Below are 10,089 nucleotides of genomic sequence, written 5' to 3' on the forward strand. Positions count from 1 at the left end.
GAGGGGAGCAGCGCTCCTGTGAGACCAACAGTTACCATGGACTTTTTGTTCTGAGACTTTGTCACTTCAGTTCTCTTCTACCATCAGCAGCTTCAGAAACACCAAACACCTCCAGCCTCTGAGAACCAGTCTCAGTGTGTGGGGGCCCAGAGTCCACCTGTGAGGAGGTCAGAGGTCGCAGCGCCATGTTCAGGGAGGGGGGGGGCAGAAAAGACACTGCCGCTCTGACAGCTGCCGTCTCTGAGGAGACCCTGAGCTGCTCAGCACTCCTTTTAAAGAGCAGCGGCGCTCCATCGTGGAGATAATAAACTAAAACTGCACAGAGCGTGGAGCGCTACAGTCCATGAAGAGGACGAGTGTGTGTTCATGGGAGGATCCCCAGACAGGAAGCTGTGGTTATTAAGGTCCCGCCCCACAGCGCTGGTTGCCAAGGTGACGTCAGCGCTGTCGCTATAAATAACAGCCACATGTGTTCGTTAAAGAATGTGTGTGTTTTAACAAGAATGCCAGGGCCCTCACACACACACACACACACACACACACACACACACACACACACACATATATATAAACACACACACACACACACACATATATATAAACACACACACACACACACACACACACACACACACACACACACACACACACACATAAACACACACACACACACACACACACACACATATAAACACACACACACATATAAACACACACACACACATATAAACACACACACACACACACACACACACACACACATAAACACAATGGGCAGAGTGGAGTGTGTTTTGTCTGCCTCCTTGTTTTCATGTGTTTATCAGTGTTTTTGGACACATGACAACATGTGGAAACTATATATGGAGTGTAAACACACACACACACACACACACACACATATAAACACACACACACACACACACACACACACACACTGGTACCCGCCCAGCACACGTCCACTCTGACAAAGTCCCACCATAAAAAGCCCAAAGCAAACAGTCCACCTATTCATCCACTCCACTAAATGAACCACGTCGTTTATTCCACAGCCGAACACGTGAGCAGGACGACATTTAAACTCAGCACGGTCACCGCCAGCGTTAACGAGGCTCCAGCTCTGAATGTCAGAGCTCTGCTGAACGCTGGGAGGAGCGTCGCAGTTTGGCCCTCCTGGTTTTGGCAGATCCTCCGACTCTCTAGGCTTCACCACAGCGCCGGCACGCCTCAGAGAGCAGAGACGCTCCAGAGGCTCCAAACCAGGTGAACGTCACCCTGTCAGACACCTCCTGAGCACGTTCTAACATCATACACCACACGGCTTAACGCCAGCAGTGTTTTCTGACACATCAGACTGTGAGTAGGCTCTCTGCACTTGTAGAGCGCTGATTTCGTCTAACGACCACAAAGCGGCTGCAGCCTGGTCCACCGCCGGTGTACTCAACGGGCTGAAACATTAACCGAGCTCTCGCCCTTAAAAGCAGCAGCTCTGATTCTGGTCTCTGATTGGTTCTGTGACAGACGTAGCGTCAGCTTCACATCACAGTTCCTGGTGACCTGCTGTGTTTTTAGATCTGTTGTTCCTTCTGTTACGTCTACGTGTTGTTGTGGTCGTATGTGAACTCGTTCCTGTTCTTGTGAAACACTGTGTGACCTTCTTCGGTGAAGGCTGCCGCCGGTGAGCACAGGAGCAGCTCCAGGTGCTCAGTGAGTCACAACAGGTGAGGAACGTTTCACAGTCACTTGTTAAAGCCACAGTGGAAAATTGTGGCTTCTGAATTCTGACTCAGAAAAGGTTGTGGTTTAATTTAAATCCTCCTTAATAGTTGTGACTGTGCAGTGCGGAGGAGAGAGAGGCTGCTGGGAAAATAACTTTAAACCTGTTTACTGTACTAAGGCATGCCTGACTGTGACCAAACTCACCAGGCTAAAACACACACACACACACACACACACACACACACACACACACACACTGTGTTTCTCCATCCTTGGCTCAGTGAATACTGTAACTAAAGAACACTAACCCATCTCTGACCCTGGTGATGGTAAAAATGCCCCCACAAAGCACCGTGTAACCACAACATGAGTGTACTGGTCCACACACACACACACACACACACACACACACACACTTACACCTGATACCTGGTAAAGCGTGGGTAACAAACAGTGGGATTAATGGTATTCCAGGTGAACAAAGGTGGTAACAGGAGCCCAGTGTCAGAGTCACCTGTGACTGGCTGAGCGGGTCAGAGGTCGCTGTGATGAATACACGTCCTGTCCGATTACTGATCTCTGGTTTCTCCACCAAACAGGCCTCTATTGTCCAAACTGACCGCTCGTTTGCAGCTGAAAGAAGGAACCTTTTCCTCTGAGTGTGTGTGTGTGTGTGTGTGTGTGTGTGTGTGTGTGAGTGTGTGTGTGTGTGTGTGAGTGTGTGTGAGTGTGTGTGAGTGTGTGTGCGTGTGTGTGTGTGTGTGCAGACTAAGGTTGTTACAGAAACTCCGACAACATTTGATGTGACTGAAATAAGAATAAAAACTACTGTAGGGACTCTGGTCCAGACCTGATCAAACGCTGTATGAACCCCCCCCCCCCCCCCCTGTTTGACTTCAGCATGGACACAAACATCTGGGGAGCTGTTACATAATAGGAACAGATAAGCCAACGAGCACAGCTGCTGTGTTTCCAGAGGCCTCGCTGTATTTCCTTCGCTCCGGCCGGACTGACGGCAGCAGAGCTCTGAGTCTGAAGTCAGGGGGGAGGAGGAAGAGGAGGAGGAAGAGTGAGGAGGAGGAAGAGTTAGCGCTCATTAGCATTCATTACAGCAGAGAGGCTCCTCGTGGCGAGGAGACTTCGCCAGTCTCAGTCCCCTGACCCCCTGAGTTAACCAACCCATCCCTGACTAGGAGAGAGTCCTGATTCTGTCAGCATCGTGCTTCAGTGTTTTCTGCTTCTTCTCCGGCACACACACTTGTCTTATCAGGCTGCTGTCTAATAATAACCTGCAGCCAGTCAGAGTAATAACACCTGGGGAGGGACGCAGAGTGTTATTCTGTTAGTCTGCACAGAAAACATTCAGCTTCTTCTACTGTAGTCTGATGAAATAATCTGAGCGTCAATCACTGATGACGAAGACTAATTTCTCCTTCATCACTGCGTCAGCGTCGCTCTCAGGACATCCTCTGTTGTTCCTGAACACTTCAGCTAATTGCTCAGAGGACAGCAAACCGGAGGAGGAAACGCTGACCCCCCTTCTGGACCAAAGCTCTCACCGTCCAGCCCTTAAATCTGGGCTGTTGTTTCTCCGTATCTGTCCTCAGAATTCAGTCCAGAAATCTGTTACAGCGACCCAACAATTGCAGGAAGTGGCGCTGATAGCGGCTCTAACTAGAGATCAGGTCTGATTTAAAAACTGGGGCAGAGGAACCATGAAACAATACGCTCAGACCAACAGGCAGCTTTCAGGCTCAACTAAACACATCAGCCGCCTCCATTCACACGACCCCTTATGAACATCCAACAGTGCTGAGACGTGACGACAAGAAAGAAATCATCAGGCAAGAAGAAAATGTCCTCAAACAGCAGTAAACCACATTCTGCCGTCTGCTGCTGCTAATAGACTAATAGTACTGATCATACCTGGATCCATACAGCACCTTCAGAGTGCTCCTCAATAAAAACACAACATTTTTCAGCTTTAACAAACAGCAGCATGAAGATAAAGGCGCTTCAGAGCCTGTGAGCCCTCAGGAGTCTGACCAGCCAGGCTCTAGAAACAGACTCACAGAAGAAAGAAGATATTTGACATCTGCCGTACATTAGGAATAGAACTAATCATTCTTCTTATCGGTCTGTTGCTCTATAAATGACTCCCAAACTGAGTCATCAAATATCTTTTCTGGACCCTAATCCTGACGGCTGCTAACAGCCATTTAGCGGGCTGATAACGCCTGAATCAGCTGGTCGGTATCAGTGCTCAAACTCAGTTATCGTCACTGCGACTGAAACCTTGAGAGGGAGACAGGTCTGATGGAAAATATGAATCGCCAGCTAACAGCTAACATTGTGTGCTTATCTTTATTTCTATTATTGTTTCAGTCAGGAACAGTTCACTGCACATTATACTGTGTATGTGATAAATAAAGGTCTTCTGTCTGGCTAACAGCTCATTTAAAGAAAAGCCTATATAAACCGTCACGCTGCGGTGAACTACGAACATGAAGTAGACAAATGAGTCAAACTTTCACTGTGCAGAGGATTCGTCCTGCCCACAGGTCTCCCACAGTTAAACCACGTTGGCCCTGCACCCTGAGCTCTGGGCCCTGTGGGCCCCGTGGTGGAGCTCTGAAAGGTGCAGCAAACCCACCTCTGCAGAGTGCGTGGTGGGAAGATGAAGCTGCCCCTCGATCGTTTATCGGTGTATCAGGCTGGTAAGAAATACGGTACAGAATCATGACGGGCTTCCACTGAACATTATCCTGCTAATTACATTCAGTTGAAATCAGCAATTTGTCATAAAATACTGAGTTAAAATGACGGCTTGCTATCAGAAGAGTATCCACACAGTGCCAGTAATCAGCTGTGTGATAGCTGTAGTTACCATTTAAAGGCCTCAGCTTTACAGGAAACCACTAATAAAAGCTGCAGGCTGACTCAAGTGATTAGTTGATGATTAAAGTAGTCACTGATTAATTTTCTGTAATCGATTAATGAAGCTCAATGTTTCCTCAAGAGAAACCAGGAAATATTCACATCCGAGAGGCTGGAATCAGAAAATCTGCACGTTTTTCTAAAAGAAAGACTGAAAGACTCAGTGATGATGTGGTGATGATGTAGTGATGATGTGGTGATGATGTAGTGATGATGTAGTGATGATGTGGTGATGATGTGGTGATGATGTGGTGATGATGTAGTGATGATGTAGTGATGATGTGGTGATGATGTGGTGATGATGTGGTGATGATGTAGTGATGATGTAGTGATGATGTGGTGATGATGTGGTGATGATGTGGTGATGATGTAGTGATGATGTGGTGATGATGTGGTGATGATGTGGTGATGTAGTGATGATGTAGTGATGATGTGGTGATGATGTGGTGATGATGTGGTGATGATGTAGTGATGATGTAGTGATGATGTAGTGATGATGTGGTGATGATGTGGTGATGATGTAGTGATGATGTGGTGATGATGTGGTGATGATGTGGTGATGATGTGGTGATGTAGTGATGATGTAGTGATGATGTAGTGATGATGTGGTGATGATGTGGTGATGATGTAGTGATGATGTAGTGATGATGTGGTGATGATGTGGTGATGATGTAGTGATGTAGTGATGATGTAGTGATGATGTGGTGATGATGTAGTGATGATGTAGTGATGATGTGGTGATGATGTGGTGATGATGTAGTGATGTAGTGATGATGTGGTGATGATGTGGTGATGTGGTGATGATGTGGTGATGATGCGGTGATGTAGTGGTGATGATGTAGTGATGATGTGGTGATGATGTAGTGATGATGTGGTGATGATGTGGTGATGATGTGGTGATGATGTAGTGATGATGTGGTGATGATGTGGTGATGATGTGGTGATGTAGTGATGATGTAGTGATGATGTGGTGATGATGTGGTGATGATGTGGTGATGATGTAGTGATGATGTAGTGATGATGTGGTGATGATGTGGTGATGATGTGGTGATGATGTGGTGATGATGTGGTGATGATGTGGTGATGATGTGGTGATGTAGTGATGATGTAGTGATGATGTAGTGATGATGTGGTGATGATGTGGTGATGATGTAGTGATGATGTAGTGATGATGTGGTGATGATGTGGTGATGATGTAGTGATGTAGTGATGATGTAGTGATGATGTGGTGATGATGTAGTGATGATGTAGTGATGATGTGGTGATGATGTGGTGATGATGTAGTGATGTAGTGATGATGTGGTGATGATGTGGTGATGTGGTGATGATGTGGTGATGATGCGGTGATGTAGTGGTGATGATGTAGTGATGATGTGGTGATGATGTAGTGATGATGTGGTGATGATGTGGTGATGATGTGGTGATGATGTAGTGATGATGTGGTGATGATGTGGTGATGATGTGGTGATGATGTGGTGATGATGTGGTGATGATGTAGTGATGATGTAGTGATGATGTGGTGATGATGTGGTGATGATGTGGTGATGATGTAGTGATGATGTAGTGATGATGTGGTGATGATGTGGTGATGATGTGGTGATGATGTAGTGATGATGTGGTGATGATGTGGTGATGATGTGGTGATGTAGTGATGATGTAGTGATGATGTGGTGATGATGTGGTGATGATGTGGTGATGATGTAGTGATGATGTAGTGATGATGTAGTGATGATGTGGTGATGATGTGGTGATGATGTAGTGATGATGTGGTGATGATGTGGTGATGATGTGGTGATGATGTGGTGATGTAGTGATGATGTAGTGATGATGTAGTGATGATGTGGTGATGATGTGGTGATGATGTAGTGATGATGTAGTGATGATGTGGTGATGATGTGGTGATGATGTAGTGATGTAGTGATGATGTAGTGATGATGTGGTGATGATGTAGTGATGATGTAGTGATGATGTGGTGATGATGTGGTGATGATGTAGTGATGTAGTGATGATGTGGTGATGATGTGGTGATGTGGTGATGATGTGGTGATGATGCGGTGATGTAGTGGTGATGATGTAGTGATGATGTGGTGATGATGTAGTGATGATGTGGTGATGATGTGGTGATGATGTGGTGATGATGTAGTGATGATGTGGTGATGATGTGGTGATGATGTGGTGATGTAGTGATGATGTAGTGATGATGTGGTGATGATGTGGTGATGATGTGGTGATGATGTAGTGATGATGTAGTGATGATGTGGTGATGATGTGGTGATGATGTGGTGATGATGTGGTGATGATGTGGTGATGATGTGGTGATGATGTGGTGATGTAGTGATGATGTAGTGATGATGTAGTGATGATGTGGTGATGATGTGGTGATGATGTAGTGATGATGTAGTGATGATGTGGTGATGATGTGGTGATGATGTAGTGATGTAGTGATGATGTAGTGATGATGTGGTGATGATGTAGTGATGATGTAGTGATGATGTGGTGATGATGTGGTGATGATGTAGTGATGTAGTGATGATGTGGTGATGATGTGGTGATGTGGTGATGATGTGGTGATGATGCGGTGATGTAGTGGTGATGATGTAGTGATGATGTGGTGATGATGTAGTGATGATGTGGTGATGATGTGGTGATGATGTGGTGATGATGTAGTGATGATGTGGTGATGATGTGGTGATGATGTGGTGATGTAGTGATGATGTGGTGATGATGTGGTGATGATGTGGTGATGTGGTGATGATGTGGTGATGTAGTGATGATGTGGTGATGATGTGGTGATGATGTGGTGATGATGTAGTGATGATGTGGTGATGTGGTGATGATGTGGTGATGATGCGGTGATGTAGTGGTGATGATGTAGTGATGATGTGGTGATGATGTAGTGATGATGTGGTGATGATGTGGTGATGATGTGGTGATGATGTGGTGATGATGTGGTGATGATGTGGTGATGATGTAGTGATGTAGTGATGATGTGGTGATGATGTGGTGATGATGTGGTGATGATGTGGTGATGTGGTGATGATGTGGTGATGTAGTGATGATGTGGTGATGATGTGGTGATGATGTGGTGATGATGTAGTGATGATGTGGTGATGATGTAGTGATGATGTAGTGATGATGTGGTGATGATGTAGTGATGATGTGGTGATGATGTGGTGATGATGTGGTGATGATGTAGTGATGATGTGGTGATGATGTAGTGATGATGTGATGATGTAGTGATGATGTGGTGATGATGTGGTGATGATGCGGTGATGATGCGGTGATGTAGTGATGATGCGGTGATGATGCGGTGATGATGCGGTGATGATGTAGTGATGATGTGGTGATGATGTGGTGATGATGTGGTGATGTGGTGATGATGTGGTGATGATGTGGTGATGTGGTGATGATGTGGTGATGATGTGGTGATGTGGTGATGATGTGGTGATGTGGTGATGATGTGGTGATGATGTGGTGATGTGGTGATGATGTAGTGATGATGCGGTGATGATGCGGTGATGATGCGGTGATGTAGTGATGATACGGTGATGATGTAGTGATGATGTAGTGATGATGTGGTGATGATGTAGTGATGATGTGGTGATGATGTGGTGATGGTGTGGTGATGTAGTGATGATGTGGTGATGATGTAGTGATGATATGGTGATGATGTAGTGATGATGTGGTGATGATGCGGTGATGATGCAGTGATGATGCAGTGATGATGCGGTGATGATGTAGTGATGATGTAGTGATGATGCAGTGATGATGTGGTGATGATGCGGTGATGATGTAGTGATGATGCGGTGATGATGCAGTGATGATGTAGTGATGATGCGGTGATGATGCAGTGATGATGTGGTGATGATACGGTGATGATGCGGTGATGATGCGGTGATGATGCGGTGATGATATGGTGATGATGTAGTGATGATGTGGTGATGATGCGGTGATGATGCGGTGATGATGCAGTGATGATGTGGTGATGTAGTGATGATGCGGTGATGATGTAGTGATGATGCGGTGATGATGCAGTGATGATGTAGTGATGATGCGGTGATGATGCAGTGATGATGTGGTGATGATGTAGTGATGATGTAGTGATGATGCGGTGATGATGCAGTGATGATGTAGTGATGATGCGGTGATGATGCAGTGATGATGTGGTGATGTAGTGATGATGCAGTGATGATGTGGTGATGATACGGTGATGATGCGGTGATGATGCGGTGATGATGTAGTGATGATACGGTGATGATGCAGTGATGATGTAGTGATGATGTAGTGATGATGCGGTGATGATGCGGTGATGATGCGGTGATGATACGGTGATGATGTGGTGGCAGGGCTGGTTGTAGCTGTGGTGCTGTGGTGCTGTGGTGCGTCCAGACGTCTGAGGAACGTTAATGGACCAGAAACTGAGACGACGTTATGACAAAACACAGCGAACAATCAAAGTGTGAATAATTCAGCCGACCCCGTCTCATCTTACCTGATACACACTGACCTTTTGATCGACCTTCCAGCCTCACAATAAAACCACTGAGACGCTCAGACCAGCTCAGGTACATTCAGACAGTTTGGCTGATTTCAATCACACTTCGTCTCTCAGACTCTTGAGAAGTCGGCCATGATGGACGGCTTGTTAATCTGTATAATGTGTTTGGGGTTTTCACTGTGTTAACACCAGAGAGCACAATCCTGTTATAGATGAGACAGATCGATCAGAAACCGATTAAAATGTCTTCACAGAGCGTGAGGCTGAGCAGGAAACTGGTCGTAATGAACCTTTAAACAGGATCAAACCTTTCTTGATCAAACTTTAGTGTCTCTGTTCCTGTTTCATCCTACTGTTGGATACCACAGCAGCCTCTTTGACTTTGCTTTGACAAATGCTGATCATTATTTCCATTGATCTTCCTCTTATTATCTTAATTGATATTATTGGCCCCATGCTGTCACCAGCACACAAACAAAAGTTAATAGAAGTGTTAAATGATGGCTGGTTCTATTCCATCAGACTCATTTAAATGAATTATCTGGATGTTGGACTGTTTGTTTGTTTGTAAACGTGACAGTAAAACTGGGTCCTTCCTCCTGCTCACCCCTACCATCCTCACCCTCAGGAGCCCCCCCGGGCTCAGACTCCTTCACAGGAACAACTAGAGAGGAAACTCCAGAGGAACTTCGCTCCTCTCAGACCTCCTCCGTTACTTTCTCTGTTTCAGCGGGCAGCTTCCTGTTCGCCGTCTGCCTTCCTCCTACTCCTCCTCCTCTTCCTCCACGTCTTCCCCTTCTGCCCCAAAATCCGTATCAGCATGTCAGCCCCCTCCCCGCTTCACCCCGACACCCCCAGGTCAGAGAAAGAGCGCGTGGCGGCGCGTCCTTACCGTGCGTCCTGGCTCGGTGCGTCCCGGCGGAGCCACGAAGAGGAAC

At 46.2% G+C, this 10,089-nt stretch overlaps 1 protein-coding gene across 1 annotated transcript in view; it reads right to left on the reverse strand.

The window, feature by feature from the left end:
• LOC139203376 (phospholipid-transporting ATPase ID-like) overlaps positions 1-10,089 on the reverse strand; it is a 32,386-nt gene extending 22,297 nt beyond the window's left edge. Inside the window, exon 1 of the mRNA XM_070833068.1 lies at positions 10,044-10,089. The gene's annotated coding sequence lies outside the window, so the exon portion shown is untranslated. The remainder of the gene's footprint in view (positions 1-10,043) is intronic.

This window comes from Pempheris klunzingeri, chromosome 7, assembly GCF_042242105.1.
Source record: "Pempheris klunzingeri isolate RE-2024b chromosome 7, fPemKlu1.hap1, whole genome shotgun sequence".
Taxonomy (NCBI): domain Eukaryota; kingdom Metazoa; phylum Chordata; class Actinopteri; order Acropomatiformes; family Pempheridae; genus Pempheris; species Pempheris klunzingeri.